The following is a 594-nucleotide window of genomic DNA, read 5'->3' as shown; positions in this document are numbered from 1 at the left end:
AGTCTGGGTGTCCTCCACTTCCCCGCGGTGGTTCAAACTTTGTGAGTTTGAAGATGTTTCCGTCTGGATCAACTTGAGCGCTATTAACTTCAATCATAAAATTTTGCTCAAATGATTAGTTTGTTTCCAGCAGAGTGTGCAGGTCGCGGTCTCGGTGTCCTCAACTCGCCTCCACCCATACTGTATAAGACTTGTCATTTGTGTAAGTTGTCATGCATATCAAAACGAACCATGGCGGGAGTGAATCATTACTCAGATGGTGCAACACATCAAGTAACGATTACGGTAAGCTATTCAAAACGGCAGGTGAATTGGTGGGAGGATTCATTACACATAAATGAGGGAAGCAGGGGCCGGAGTTTGTTGAGAACTACGGGCTACGGATAACAGCAGGTAGAGGGAGGAGATTATTAGTTTGCAAAGCCTTTTCTTTTGTAAGTTTTAAGTAATGATTAGAATTAAAAATATATTTCAGTTACCCAAAACAGCATTACAGACACTGACAGTCATACAGTAGACAGACACCACCGACAGTCTACCAATAGACAAACACCACTGACAGCCGACCAATAGACAGATAGTGTTTCCCTCTTT

This window comes from Homarus americanus, unplaced genomic scaffold, assembly GCF_018991925.1.
Source record: "Homarus americanus isolate GMGI-L3 unplaced genomic scaffold, GMGI_Hamer_2.0 scaffold23578, whole genome shotgun sequence".
Lineage (NCBI taxonomy): Eukaryota > Metazoa > Arthropoda > Malacostraca > Decapoda > Nephropidae > Homarus > Homarus americanus.
The sequence above is the reverse complement of the archived record's forward strand: the minus strand, read 5'-3'. Positions refer to the sequence as shown.